Source organism: Catharus ustulatus, chromosome 1 (genome assembly GCF_009819885.2).
Source record: "Catharus ustulatus isolate bCatUst1 chromosome 1, bCatUst1.pri.v2, whole genome shotgun sequence".
Classification (NCBI taxonomy): Eukaryota; Metazoa; Chordata; class Aves; order Passeriformes; family Turdidae; genus Catharus; species Catharus ustulatus.
This window is the reverse complement of record NC_046221.1, coordinates 63,991,431-64,006,826: the sequence shown is the minus strand read 5'-3', so window position 1 is coordinate 64,006,826 and position 15,396 is coordinate 63,991,431. Positions and strand designations below refer to the sequence as shown.

At 40.7% G+C, this 15,396-nt stretch overlaps 1 long non-coding RNA gene across 1 annotated transcript; it reads left to right on the top strand.

The window, feature by feature from the left end:
• Positions 1-5,898: 5,898 nt before the first annotated feature.
• LOC117001766 lies at positions 5,899-11,770 on the top strand. Its single transcript, XR_004419120.2, has 2 exons — positions 5,899-6,009; positions 6,101-11,770. It is a non-coding gene; the product is annotated as an uncharacterized LOC117001766 (long non-coding RNA).
• Positions 11,771-15,396: the final 3,626 nt, after the last annotated feature.

Genomic DNA, 15,396 nt, shown 5'->3' with positions numbered 1-15,396 from the left:
GGATCCTAAACATCACCTATTTCCACCCCCCTGTGTCATGGGCAAGGACACTTTCTGCTAGACTGGGTCACTCAAAGTCCCATCCAACCTGGCCTGGAACACTTCCAGGGATGGGCCATTCACAGCTTCTCCGGGCAACCTGTGCCAGTGCCTCACCACCCTCACAGTGAAGAACTGATAGACTGCACAACTTCCTCCTTTCCTGAAATTTGCATCACTTCTCCAAGCTCATTAACCCAATACTAATGACTATGAGACTCTTAAAGGAAATTAGGGTATTTGCACGAGGAACTTTTGTGTTCAGATTACATTCTCTTCTTGAAGTGCTGGTTGACCTAACAAAACAACAGTTGAGTTTTGGAGTCAAAATCAAGGTCATGTTGCAGAATGAATGCAAATCTAATGGAAGGTGTATGACACAGTTCAGTGTTTATGTCTTTGTAATTTAGCTTAAGTGATGAGTTTTGGAGCAATTAAATATTCCAGAATGATGTCATAGTTGTGCCATTTCACACCTTCAAGAAAATAAAAGGGAATTGTAAGATCACTGAAAATTCAATGACAAGTGAGTTAATGAAGTATTCCTATTTTACTAGAAGCTGTACATTTTAACACATGCTTCCAAATACTTTTTTCAAATGTTATTTTATTTTTTCATTATTGCAGTAATTACAGTCCTCTACATTAACCTAGTGTTTTACACTGGCATATATATTATACCAGTTGCTTTTGAACTGTAAGAGTTTGGCCCCAGGACTAACTCACCTATTAGAAACTGTTTTTCAGTAAGTTAGAAGAATAATGGAAATATTAACCTTAGGAAACTTTCACAAATGCAGAGAAACTTGTATGTTTTCCACTGTTGTTTGTAATTTGGTTCTATTTAATTTATGTATCACATTGTGCTCAGTTAATTGTCCTATTTCTGCTCCTGTCCAGGACTGCTGCTGAAGTGTTCTTTGTCACACAGTTTGCAGAGTTCCAACAGGACAAGGCTTAAGTAATGTAGACTCAGTCTTTTAAAGTATGTAGGCATTTTCTAGCATAGAGCAATCAAACATAGATGAATACAGAGAAAACATCACTCACATTTTAAAGATAGCATTTATACTCACACTGGAAGCAGGTTCTCAAATATGATTAAAGAGCTGACCAATACAAGCATGTGCGGCCAGTGCTGAAATACCTGAAACTTTAAGACGGTAATTGCAATTAACCGTCCATCACACATCCATAGAAAATTGAATTAACTTGGAAAATTTTTCCAAGAGTAGCATTGAATAGTCAGTGAATTCAAATCAATTGTTTTGGTTTCAGATGACTGTAAGAGAGAATTGCAGAACTGTTGTACTTTACCAGTTTCTTGTCATGAGGATCTCTTTGCTGAAAATACAGAAATGCCATTTCCTTTTTTTTTTTTTCACATGCATTCACTTAGATGGTCTAGGCAGATTCTAGTATATTTTACTGAAAATTCTACCAAAAAAGGTGGAACTGTGGTTAATTTTTACCTGTTTGGAAAATTAAACTGTGGTTTTTTTATGAGGAGGTAGTTAGATTTCCATTCCAGACACCCTACGGCTTACCAAGGAGATGCCAGAAGCTGGCCTTGCAGAAGCCCATCAAGTAGCAAAGGAGTTCAGCTGCAATCACACAAAACTCCTCAGAAGATATCTTACCTTACTGAAGTGGTACAATGTAGATAAACTGCTTTTGGGACGTAAGCTCTCAGATGACATTGACCTAAGTGTCTCTAAACTATGGCAGTGTGTGTCTAGCCATACCCTGTGGTCACTAAACTTTTACTGGTATTTTTTGTGATGCATAGGGCTCTTCATGCCCTGGCCAGTAGCCAGTATGGCTCAGTACTTAGACCCATGTGCAGCTCTGTGGTTTTTGCTCACTGACATATGTTTGTTTTGATTTGAGTCCATAAAGTTTGCACTCTTGAGGTTCACTTTGAGGTTTCAAGTTCAGTGAAACGTCAAGTTTTGCCTGGCTTTCGGGTTGAAACCTCAAGCCTAATGATAATTCTTTCTCCATCTGCAGATTACAGAGAGAAAGGTCATTGAAAATGGAACCCCAAAGCCTGATTCTTGCTGAGAACCATCAAGCATTCAACTGGACGGTTCCTTGTGATTATATGTTCCCATCAAATGAGCAACTCCACATTTTACTGATATACACAAGTGTGCTAGTGGCATTGTACTCTAATTGAAGACACAGCGTTTCTACAAGTTTCTGTTATTTTTCAGTTCCTACTTCCTAGGTGACACTGTTTAGTGCCACTCAGGGGTGGCAGATTTTGAGTATAATACGGAAAACTTAAATTTATTGTTGGTTCTGGTTTTTTCTGACCAGTGTCTGCAGTGCCTGTGCTATGATTAATCAAGGCAAAGTTCTGCTTCCTTTGACTTCAGGGACTAAGACCCAAAGTGGAACCCTTCCCAAAAGGAAAAGCTGACACCCTTAAGGTTTCATTTTCCAAAACCAAAGTTTTGTTTTCGGTGAAGTCTTGTACATCACATTCACAGGGATCCATGTTACATTGAATTACTGTACCAAGCAAAAAATTAGCCATACAAAGCTTCTGAAAATTGCTCCACAAAATTCAGTAGCCTTTAAGCTCTCATGAATTAAGATTTTTTTTGGGCTTTCTGCATATTGCTCTGATTTTTCATGTTCATCTAGAGTCAACTCAGCTGCTGAATCTTTACTCTGAAGCCTGTCCCCTGTGGACAGTTACATCAAATCAAACACAGCTTGTGTATCCCTAAGGCAGCACAAAGCTGCACTAATATGGAGGAGGATTTGTGATCAAACATTTGAGAACCAGTCTTCAAATCCTGGCATCAAATTGATCCTGGGAAAATGTTTATTGATGACTTGTCAAGGCAGCATCCAAAACAATCCCAGTTCTTTCCACGTTTTTCAGCCCCAAAGCTTTCATGTGAACACAAACAGTAATGATCTCAACCCAAAATTTACTTGTACCTCAACAGTTCTGTTTGGGCAACTTCCGAGTTCTCCATTCTCTGGAGGGAAGAAAATATGCTCTGGAGCTAAACTGGAAAAGTCATATTAGACAGGTAATTTAGAGTCTGCTAGTGAATTACTTTGAGAGCAACAGCATCCAACAGAGTAAAATACTTCTGTTAGAGATTTGAAGAGGGAAGAAAGGTCATTACCCATGCTGTTAACAAAGCACTTATTGGGGAGTTTATCTGAAGTATAAGAATTAGATTTCCAAGCACATTGTGCATAAGGCTGTATCTCACATAGAACCTTTCTCAATCTAAAGCTTTTTACATTTCTGAGGGAATTATGACTGGTCTTTCTCTTTGCAATTCTTGCCTCCTCCTCTTCCTCCCTCTTCATTGACACCTTACATGACCTGGATCTTCCTTAAAGATACATACATTGTGTACTTGCATAGGGGTTTTTTCACAACATTGTGGATATATATTTATAGATAGATACTCTAGGTCCCTTTTCCAGGTCTTCCCAGATTGAAAAATGTGTCTTGTTTATCTGAATAAACCAACATCCTCCAGCTACCATGTTGGTTCAGCCCTAATGCTGACTTCTAGGTGTAGCTTAAGTTTCATATGCAAGGGATCTTTGGGTTTTTCATGGTAACACCTGGTAGAACACTGGAATTGTTATAAGGGTGTTCACTAGCATTTTAGTGCTTTGGTTAACAGTTGAAATGGAAGCATCTGGAGATTAAATGATAGTCATGTGGAAACAATTTGGAGATGTTACTATTTTGAGCTGAAGTTGGTTAAATTCTATGAAAAACCCCTTCATTCCTTGCCACCCTTGTTGTGTTTTGAGTGGCAGATCTAGGAAAAGGTATGCAGTTCAGCAGTACAGTGAAACCTGCCTATATAAGAAAAACAGAATGAACATTTATTTTCCCAGGGAGGAAGGTCAACCCTGGAAGAGGTTATGGAATCTCCACCTCTGAGAGTTTTCAGGATGAAGTTGCATCTGACCTGATGTAGTGCTGATGATATCCACGGGTTTCATTAAGTTACCTCCAGATGACCCTTCCAACGTACCTCTAAGAACAGATAAATGAGCTATTGGTATCAAGTGGGAAAGATCGTCAACTCACACAGTCACAAACTGCTGCAGCTCTGTCTTAGAAACTAATGAGAACAGACTAGAAGCCACTCAGAGCCACTATAGTACTGAGATAGTAAGCCGTAATCTGGATTCTCCATACTAGCTGGCATTGCATCTGAAGGTACAGTATTACATTGATTAGCTACAGTCGGACTTTAGGTATACCTGTACCGTTTTCTATCAAAGATTTGCCAGTACTGAAATCATTAACCCCACAGGTGAAAATGCCCTCAGATGAACATTTTTCTGCATGTAGTCCTGCGCCTCTCCTGAGCACTAGCAGCAATGCTGAGGCTGATTGCTACTACTGGATTTTACGTGGAATTTAGGCAACTCCTAGGTGCAGCCCATTGCAAAACCTCTTTCTGAGAGGAGCCAATGAGAACAAGCTACAACTGCCTTGTGCAGATTTTTGCAATCTGCTATTCTGTGAACAGTTGGGAAGGTTGAAATCAGCACAAAAGAGCACTTGGGTTTTGCTCCGATTGCACTTTGCTGTGTAAGGGTTAAGCATGTCTCTTCTGGGGGAATTCTGTGCTTCATTTTCATTATGTAACTTCAGAGATTGCAATGGGATCCTGTGCAAAGCAGCTGTGTGGATTCACGGCAGCTCTCTTCCTATATTTCCCCGACACCGTGTACAGTTTCAGTGTAAAGAGCCAGGGAGCGCAGCGTTGCGAGGTGGTGCCCAGCTTTTGCAAACAAAGGAGATGGAAGACTCTGTGCCACCTGCTCTGTCACTTGAACAAATGTTAGGCATAAAACAAGCTACAAACCGCTAACTGTTTGTTGGATGATAACTTTGTGAGCAGCAGTTCCATCGATCATCAAGGTCAGCTTTTCTGCTTTTGTTTCTCGAGCGAACCAGTCCCTCAGTTCCATGCTCCTATAGGCAAGATGGTAAAGCAGCCAAAGATGTTAACTGCTTGGTGCCCTGACAGTAAACAGCATTGCGGAGCTGCACACTCTCATTCGGGGGCTGCCAGAGGTGTCCAGATGTTTCTGCGTTAAACAGGGTGCCACAACACCTCTGCAGGAATTGGCAGGCAAGAATGTTTGCTTCTTGGCTTGGACTGAAAGCTTTTGAGTCGGCAGCGTGAGGAAAGGGTTGCCACAGTCCACAAACCAGAGACAGTTCTGTTGTGTCCATATGTGAAAAAGAGGAAAAACTCTTCTGCTCATTTTTTCGTGATTATTTTGTGGACAGTGCATTTATTAAAATTGCCTGTTAAGGAGATGGTGAATGCCTCTGTGTTTCTTGCTGTAGCTGCTCATGGAATGTGGGGCTGAGTGGGAAAAGGAGTAGCCCTGGAAAACAGCTTATTAGTCTCAAATAAATTATTCAGAATGCAGGTTTGGATACAGATTGCAGGGAATGATAATGGAGATGGTTTTCTCAGTCTGTTGATGTTAGGGAGACATGGAGTATGCTTTTCAGGAATTCACTTAAGTGCAATCAGTTTAGAATAACGTAGCCTGGAAGTAATATTGCTGCCATCCAGCTAGTGTCTGTGGAACAGCATTCTCCTGCATCCTGAAGCACTGGCATTGAAGATGGATAGATATGGAGATATTTATATTTTGGGCTGCTGCCTTTTTTTTTTTTTTTAAAGGGAAATTCATTCTAACCACTAGAGAGGGGCATGTTTCGGTTGAGATATTTCCCCCCCTCTGCAAGTGAAATACTGGACCACATCAGCATCCGATTTGGGTGCGTCATGTGGTTTCTCATGTGATGCTGGTCTCACTGCGCTTTGGAGAGTAAGCCTTTGTGACTCTGCACTCTTGGACAGTAGCATCCAGCAACATAGGATACTTTGGGGAGGGAAAGGAAAAGAGGCAATCTCCCAGAAAAGCCCGAGAGCCCAGAAAAATAAAGTTACGACAATTTGTTATAGTTATTGTTTCTTCTTAACAGTTTTGGTTTTTATTTTTAATTCTGGGTCTTCCCTTTTCTCCGTTCCTGCAGGCATAAAGCTGCGCCGTCTGGAAGAAGCAAGACCGTCTTTCCTCACAGCTACGATGCTGCACCACTTTCGACAGAACCTGCTTTTCCCTCCATTTACCTGGGCAGCTGCTGCTCTTTCTGCTGCTGCTGGGGCTGCTGCAGTCTTGCTGCCTGCGCTTCACCCTGGCTTGGCTGACTCGAAACTCTCTCGTCTGCACATTGCAAAGGGAGAAGAGCTATGGAGCCGCGGATTTTTTTTTTATTGGTTCTGGAAGCCAAGGGTTGCAATATGTGATGATTTTGGGGTTTTCTGTGGCGGGAGGGAGGGAGGAGAAAGGCAGGGTGTTAATCTAGGATAGGGTGGGTGGAAGCTTAAAGAAATATTATGTCAAGTAATCCAGTGCTCGACAAGGGCATCAGCAACAAGAATCCAGCCTCTGCTGCTCCAGAGGATTAACATGGGGAAGTCACAGCGCTGCAGTCGTGTTTCACCTCAGTGTTGTACTGGAGATGGATAAATAAGGTATCGGTTGCATCTGCCTGTTAAGGCAAAGCCAAGGGAGAAGGAGAGAGTGAGCGAATGCAAATGCAAAGGAAGAAGAAACGCTACGTGCCGTTTGTCCGATTCTGTGGATTCTCACTGCAGAGAGGATGGCTTGATTAACAAAGCAATGTATGAACGGAGGGACTGTAAATTGTAGCTTGAGCACTCCTGGTGTTGTCAAGGAGTGAACTGATGAGTTAGGTGGCTGCAGGAATATCCCCAGGGAAAACAGCAGCCTTGCACTCTGTGTGTATATCTGTGTACGTACGTGCTTTTGTGTGTGTGTGAACATGTATAGAAATGAAAGAAAGACATTTCTGACCAATTTACAGAGGATGTTTGTCAATTTGCTGGGTCAGACTTGATTGCAGCTTGTATTTTCAGCTCTAGCTCTACACCCATTTCCTGACTGAGGTGGCACTTTGTGAAAACAGATGGTAGGCAGTATTCTTTTAAGAAATGTGAAAACAGATCCTTTCTGCTTAACACCTTGAAGCACTGAGTCTTCTGCACAGTGCTGAGAGAAACCATGGGGTTTCGTTTTCTCCATCTTAAAATCTCTATAAACACAGCTGTATTCAGTATGGTGAAAAATTCTATACTGTAAATAGAAATGTGATCAATCTAATCAAAATAAATGCATCCCAGATGACTTCTAGACCAGCTGGCTACCACAGTCATCAGATGACTAAATCCTCAACTGAGCATTTGTATTCAGTGTTATATTTGCATCTTTTTAGTTTTCCTTTTTTTTTCTTAGATTTTCAAAATCAGCCTCTAATTGAAAAGGATTCTTCATGTATTGAGAAAGCGTAATGCTTGCGTTTGGCAATTGACTTCTGTGAAATGCAACTGGGTGTATTTTTTATTTCAGAATCTGCTTGGGGAGGTTTTAGAGCAGGTAGGCTTGTCACAGGACAGGCACATTTCATTTAGTAGGTATCCTAGCTTGGTCATATCTGAACAATGCAGAAACAGGGAAAACAAGCCCTGCACTCAGCTAGCAGGGCTTGGCATGGATTCTGGCAGCTGCCTATTGAGAAAAATGGAGTGTTTTCCTTTCCTTTTTTTCCCTTTTATACAAAGCCATAGACCATAATGTCATACTAAAATGTGTGTGAGGGGATTTCCCAATAGTCATGGTGAGCTACCCTGCAAGACATCCGTCTGGTCCTTCCACTATTTGTTCCCCAGCCTACAAAGGCAGCCCTGTGTGTGGAATTGTATTTAACCAGCTGTTGGATAGCATTCTCGTACTGGGGGCTAAGGAGTCTTATTACTCCCAAACTGTAGTTTTCTGTTTGCGTAAAGAAAAATTACTTTGGCAATAGAGCAAGCTCTGCAAAGGAGTTTATGCCACTCCTATACCTTTCTGAATCTGTTGTGTGCCTCTAACTCGGGCAGTCTAAAGCAAGCAAGGAGGGAGGAGGAGAGACTCTGAAATCGCAGCTTCAAAGCTGCAGAGACGAGCAAAATGTCAGCAGCTTGTAATTAGGAGCCCATGGTTACGTCAGTGACTGTATCTCTCCAAGAATTGCTATGTGATGTGTGCCACAAAGCAAAGGAAGACTCTCATAACCTGGTTAACAAGCCTGGCTCAAACAAGAAAGAGCAAAATGGATTAATGAATCTACTGCGTTCCTAAGTCAGATGTGGATGGATTACATGCACAAGGTTTGCTGAATTCTGCAGCAGTGAAGACTGAGTTATGGGATACATTCACCAAAAGTGCAAATCCTTCAGGAAAGAATGCAGATGAACAGTCTATCTTTGAAAATTTTTCTCCTAGCTCTGTCCTGTATGGGCAGCTGCACGACATGGAGGCATGCTCTGAAGGAAGAGACTGGCGAGCTGCACAAAGGTGTTTAAAAGGAAGGGTGCAATATAACACAAAGCAAGCCTGCTGAAATTCTGCTCTGGCATTACAGATTTGATACTGAAATACCACCCCAGAGGAGACCGGCTGGGCTCTGGTGTGGTTTATATTAAGGCTTCTCCGGTAAAGAGCGAGGGGGGAGGGCCAGGGCTTCCTGCAGCATCTTGCAGCCATGCAGAAGTCCCCAGGGCTGTGGGAAGCAGGAGGGATGGACATGCTCTTAAAGACACATGCCCAGATCCTGCCAAGGGGCTTTCTGACCTCTGCAATTTTTTTTAGGTCTGGGAAGGCAACTCGGCAGTGCTTAAGCAGTGAGATTGCAGGGGGTGTTTAATCTGCTGCGACTGGCCTTTCTCTGTGTCATGGCTGGGAGAGGTTTATAGGGCTTTTGCCAATACCCCTCCACCAGATACAGCCTGCACGTCTGTCACTGTTCCCAAAGACCTGGAGGTCTGGTGTAGCTCCCTGCTCAGAAGTCACTTGCAGTTCAACTCTGCTGTAGTTGCTTTTAATTTACCAGGATAGGTAGATTGTACTATACAAACAGTGGGAGTGGGTGGTTTTTGGTTTGGTTTTGGTTTGTTGGTTTTTTTTTTTTTTTTTTTTTTTGGACTGTGAACACAAATTTGTAGGAGGAGGTGACTCTGTATATTAAACCAATAGCTCTTTGAATTGTGTGTAGTATAATTTAAATATACTTACTTTAATTAATAGAAGGTTACAAAAGCTGGCATTGTCTGGGGCTGTTTAATTTACATCTTAGGTTTAGTCAATGAGCATAACCTGCCTGATTAGAATAGTGTATTCTGCACAGCCAACAGGGTGGAAGGCATTATTTTGTTTGTGTTAGTTCAAACAGCTGGTCATTAATGCAGGCCCCATCTCCAGAGTGAAGTGCTAGTGGACATGAATGGCTGCCTGATTAATGCTGCCCCTCGACGGGTCCTTCATCCAGCAGCGATGCTCGCAGCAGAATAATGCAGCAGGATTTGATTGCGCTCTAACAGGGTAGTATGTCATTGTGTCACCAAGCGATCGAGGTTATTATGGGGTAGGGCAGACAGACGGGACAGTGGGGTTACTAGACCGTGGCATTTTTAGAAATGCAGGGCTGACCTACTTAGAGTTATTCTTGCTGGCTGGCAGCTGCCTGGTGCGGGGCTCCCCCGGATAGGCTGCGGCTGTTGCTAGGGGGAATTAGCATGAATTTTTCCACATACAGACTCAGTGATTGAATGATAAAAGCTGACTGGAATTAAAGAGATTCGGTTCAGTATTATGCAGATTTATCTCCCTCATTTTTTTTCTCTCTGTCAAATGCATAAAAAGGAGCAGAAAATAGTTTGTTTCCATTTATTTTTGACCTATTTTTTTTTCCAGGGGAGGGCAGAAGTGTTGTGAATTTTTGGTCATAATTTAATATTTAGGCTGTTGAAATTATATGATAGTGGGCATGCATCTTTAATGCATGGAAGATTAAAATGCTGCCACTCTGGAAGGGAATGAAATGAATATATTTTGTGTTCTGGTCAGGCTGCCACCTCTTTTTATATGAAGCCATGTCTGATTCTTTCATCTGGAAAGGGAAAACAAGGTTTTATTGCATAACATTACTCTTAGCTATTTTTAGTTATCTGTACTTCAAAAAATTAGTCATGATTATGCTAGTGGATGAAATTAATCCCCAGGCTATGCCTTATGTATGTGGAGGCAGATGCCCAGGGTAGCTGCAGTGTTGTGTGTCATGTTCATCTGAAAAGGTGTTTATATACTGCAGGCTTATCAGCACTGCATACCTAGCAGAGTGCTGATGCCTGACATGAAATCAGATCAATTAGAGAACTCTTCTGGATTTCGGCATATTTTTCAGGCCCTGGTTTGAAGTTGGATTCTCTAGATGGCCTTCTTTTATTTATCTACATCTGCCTAAAACAGTGTTATCTTTTCAGAGAACTCTGTGCTCCCTTAGGAAGCAAATAAAAACAATACTCAGTGAAGAATCCTTTGATGTAATCATGAATATTTCCTTTGTTATTATCACTAATTATAGACGATCTTTGTTTAAACCGCTATTTCCCTCTGTGTGATCTTTTACCATGCAAAGAAGTTCCAATTTAGTTCTTGTAATTTTAAGTTAAATATTCATGACAATGCATCATGACATCACACTCAAAGAAGTGGGAATTTTCAAAATATAAGGCAGTGGGGGATGGGAGAGAAGGACCCACACATCTTTGGAACTGCAAAATAAAAAATGTGACTCGGTGCTGAAAAGAAGTGAACTCATTTTTGTCTGAAACAGTTTAATTTCAGATATTTGGATGAATGACATACCTTCTAGAAGGGTGTGAACAGCTCAGTTGCAAATCTGAGTTACCTTTTAGAGGAGTGTGAGTTGCCTGTGCATCTCTCTGGACAGCTAGCTGCTTTCCTGGAACCAGAACTGTCCTGCCTTAGCTCCTGGAATTTACTGGGAAGGTATTAAAAAAAATGAAACCAGAAATGCAGACATGAATTTGAATGTATTTTGTGGTTGAGGCCAAGTATTCAGTTCCTATAGAGTTGAATTTCCTATGTCTTTTTCCTGGCATTGATTCATTGCTGAAACTTGCACCACTTCCTTCTCTGCTCCTTCCTGACAGTCTCATGGAGTGACAGATTTTTAGAGAAGTGAGGAGGGGCACTATTTGATGCCCAGTAATTGTGTTTGCCTTGTCTGTCCTTGGAGGTTACTCCAGAAAGTTGTGGTCCCACTTCCCTCAGCAATATTCTCTTGATCCAAATCTGAAGTCCTGCTTCACTTTCCTTCAGGATGCTGATGGATGTTAAGCAACAGACAGCCTTTGTCTACAATTGTCTCTTGAGGTTCTTGCCCTTGTTGGTTGCAGCCAGTTGTAGTTAAATTCAGTTCACCCGGGATATTATCTGACTTGGGCTTCAGCAAATCAAAATAAGCATGCAATATTATATTAATGCAATACCCTATTTTCTTGAAAAAAAAAATTGGAGTGTTTGGTATATTTGTACTAAAAAAGAGGGAGTTCAAAGAAAAGCAACAAACAAGATAAAGCATTTATTCTTGGAAAAGAGATGTGTCCTTGTTGTTTATCTGGATTTCAACACAGTGATTGTTTATAACAAACATCAAATCAGACAGTTTAACAAACCATCAAGTAATGTATTAAATACAAAAAATGTAGTGCACCAGAAATTGTATTCCATGTAAAGTTATCCTGCTGAAAGTCTCTTCAATGAAAAATTTTCCAAACAATTGAATGTGTGAATGATGTGATCATAATACTTTGGGTAATTATGAGTAGCAGAAATACAGAGTTAATGAAACAAACTGAAAATCTGAGCTCTGTGTGTGTGCATAATGGATAAGAAACAGGATGCCGGAGGAGTTTGAAATATATGTCCATGTTGTAAATATTGTCAATTGTGCACATTCTTTTGAAAAACTCATGTTAATCACTTTCTGATGATCTCCTCTGAGGTTTCTATTCTTGCTACAACTTACACCTCCTACCTTGAAGTTCTTACCTACAAAAGACTGTGTTGTATTTTTCAACATTCTTGTACCATGACCTCTCCTGTGAACTACGAAAGATCTATTATGCTGAGTTTCATGCTGTAGGGTGGCTAAGTGAATACTGTTTTACTGGGAGCATATGCAGGCAATACTTTTTTTTTTTTTCCCATCAAAATACCCAGAATCCTGCCTCCATTTGCAGCTGTGAGGTGGTTGTACTGCTTGGTGTATTCCTGACATCAAAGTCTTGGCCAGTCGTGGATTTGCTGAGCATTTCGTGATCTTATGACAACTTTCTGTTTTTCTGAAAGTGATCAGAGGATACAGGATATAGAGCAACTCATCTAGATTCCCATGTCACAAGGAGTGAGTTGACTTCCAACTTTCACCTCCTGCAGGGCCATACAGATCAACTCTTCTGTGGCAAATGTGTTTCAGTTCCGATTTCAAACCAAAAAGTACAAGGAATTGTCTCATGTTTCTTAAAAGCCTGGCAGTTAGCACATTCCTTTTATTGCAATGCAGTAGGGAATACAAATGTTTAACAAAATAAAATAATCCTTACAAGATTTTTTTTCTGTGATCCATTAACATGGAAACAAACTCTGTAACAAATGCTTGTGTGACATCCAGGAGCAGTGTTATTGTGGCTCCCCCATTCCTGCTCTTCCTGCATCCATGCATGTGTGTGCACTCAGAATTGCTGAATACATGTATACACAATACAGAATTGCTGCATACACAAGCATAACTTACACAAACAGCACAGCAGCATATAGCATGTAATCACAGTTGCCTCAGTGTAACACCAAAACCTATGACTCTAGATATATGATACTGTTTTTTCTGTAATGAAAAGTGGCTTGACATGAAACGTAGATAGTTGTGGTGTGTGGCAGCAGCCATTGTGTTAATGCTGTGGTCCCATTCAACACCAGCAAAACGAAACAAAAAGATAATGTTAATGTATGATAGAAGAGAAACAAAAAGGATAGTGTGGTGAAAAATGGGGTGTACCTAAGATAGCTGTGTTTCATAACCATTTCCACCTTTTGCAGACATGTAAAATGAAATGTATGATGGGTTGTTTCAGACAGAGGGAGATATTTTATATTATTGCTAATTCTTCCCTCCCGCTCTTAGGCCACACCTACTTCAAAAGTGAATCCAGACTCAGATCTTGACAGAGATCATGACCCTGTTGAAACCAATGGCTGTTTTATTCTGGAATTCAGCTGGGCCAGGCTTTCATCTCTGGTATTTTCCCCTGAACATGTCTTTTTTCTATACTTCTCCTCCAAAGTGTGGTGTTTCTATTTCTACATTTTTCCCCCTTCTATTCCTCTGAAAATTCTTTGAAAGCTTACTTTTTTGTTGAGCAATTTACTATAAATTTGCTCTTGAGTAGGAGAAAATGTGGGGAAATATCACTTCACTCCTGAGCTAGTAAAGTAGGGTTGCAACGAGTCTCAATAATTATGTTTTTCTGAATGCTTGTGCTTTCATCATAAAATGTCTTTAGTTTTTAAAGAAAGGGAACAGACAGTGAACAAAACAAATATGCCAAGGAGACCCTGGTCTCTTAACAGGCTACAGAAACTCAGGTAATGAGATAGCTGGTGTCTTGACCTACAAAGCTAGGGCTCTTAGAAATGTCGAGGGAGGCAGAATGCAACAATTTCAAACAAAAAATGCTTTCTAGCTCCCTAGCCACTTGTGTTGTTATCATCATTAAGGTTAACAGTGAATTCATTTATCTGGTTTTTTTTTTTGACACTTTAGTGTTGCATAAACAGTACTCACACCAATATTCAAAGAAATTATTCATATGGAGGTAGGTATACCACAGTTATGTCAATTATGTCTGAGTTTGCCATGTTTTTCTTTGTTATATACAGACACAGTAATTAGGCTCTTTTGAGGTCAAAAGGTTTTTGATATTTCAAATTTGGAGACATTTGAAATAATGGCAGTTAGTAGAGGACATTGGAGATAGATTTTGTGCAGTATTTTATCTGCAGAAAACATGTAGAATGGAGGACCTACAGAGCTGGTTTGGTTATGATTGAAACAAATGGCTGGTGAATCTTGATGTAGATCCCCTGCTCATGGCCTCTACAGACAGCAGTGTATTATGGATCTCAGCTGCAACTCCTGCGTGTATGTATTAACACATATATGCGCTGTTTTAGCTGAACTATATTTTTGCTGGTGTGTCATCTCCAGCATCTCTTCATATTAGTCCTTTAAAGCTAAAGCCTACAATTTAGTTTACAACTTCAGATGAGATCACAGGTTCCAGTCTTTCCTTCTTCACCTTGCAATGGCAGGTAAGATCATACACCTTTGTGAGTTTTCTGAATATATCCCTTTTATAAAGAAGCAGAAGTTCCAGTACACTTCAGTGCCCTGTTTGCTGCATCACAGCCCATGGATCTTCTTTCCATCAAGAGTTTTATGCTAAAAGCCAGGGAATCACACATTTGCCTTCAAATTTGACTTTGCCTCCTTTGCGTGATACTCACCAAGTTGTTTTGATTTTTGCAATTGTGAAGAAATACTTGCAAACATTAAAAATAACCCCTCTTGTGCCTCTATTTGTATGATCTGTTCACACTTGATATAAGTTTAGCTGAATATGAGACATGAAGACTAAACGCTGCCCTCTGAAATGTTTTCTTTCCCTTGTTTTATGAGAGCAATCCTATTTCTTTTAGAAGCAAGTGAATGGCAGGCCAAGCAGTCCAAATGAACAGATGATGTGGGATTTCACAAACCAGGTATTCATGTTATGATGCGTTCCTAAGAAGTAGAACAGGGCACTAACGCTGTGCAGATCAACTTGTTTGTGCGTTTTCAAGCAGTAGAACATCTGAAATCAGGGCTATAAGGCCAAGTGAAATGCAGGCCCTGGTGGAACAGCTGGAGAACTGGGTTAATTGGGGCACTTCCACATTAAAGAGTCTCCAAAGTTTCAAGTGTTACCAGCATTTGGTTCCTTTCTTTGCTCAGCCCAATTGATGCTGTTTTCAGCTACTCGGCAATTGTAAAGAGAGTCCATGCTCTTTATTTAAATCAGCTCTCGCCCATAAACCTTGGCTTCTTGTTAACCCTAGGTAATCCTGGGTGTCTCATACTAGTAAGGACCATAATAGGAGTTTGAAACATGCAAAAAAATTCAGAAGGTGGCCAGGATTATGGAACAGCACTGCTGAATAGTGGAAGACTTCTGGATGAATTGGACATTTCTGTTGCAGAAATGTTAGAAGAAATGTAAGGCATTCAGAAGTTTTGGCTGTATTCCTGTGCTGCATAATGATGGAAACCAGTAAGTTCAGTTAAAGCTCTGAAATTTTCTCACTTCA